The following is a 349-nucleotide window of genomic DNA, read 5'->3' as shown; positions in this document are numbered from 1 at the left end:
TTTTTGAATTTTTAAAGAAAAACACAAAAATGACCCAAAACATGAAAATTTTGGATCAAAACAATGAATGCATGCAAGAATGCTATGAATGTCAAGATGAACACCAAGAACACTTTGAAGATCATGATGAACATCAAGAACATAATTTTGAAAAATTTTTGATTCAAAGAAAACATGTAAGACACCAAACTTAGAAATCTTTAATGCAAGGAAAATATAAATGCAAAGGTGCACATGAAAAACAAGAAAAGACACAAAACAAGAAATCATCAAGATCAAACAAGAAGACTTGTCAAGAACAACTTGAAGATCATGAAGAACACTATGAATGCATGGAATTTCGAAAAAT

This window comes from Arachis duranensis, chromosome 10 (genome assembly GCF_000817695.3).
Source record: "Arachis duranensis cultivar V14167 chromosome 10, aradu.V14167.gnm2.J7QH, whole genome shotgun sequence".
NCBI lineage: Eukaryota > Viridiplantae > Streptophyta > Magnoliopsida > Fabales > Fabaceae > Arachis > Arachis duranensis.
Note: the sequence above shows the minus strand (reverse complement) of the source record.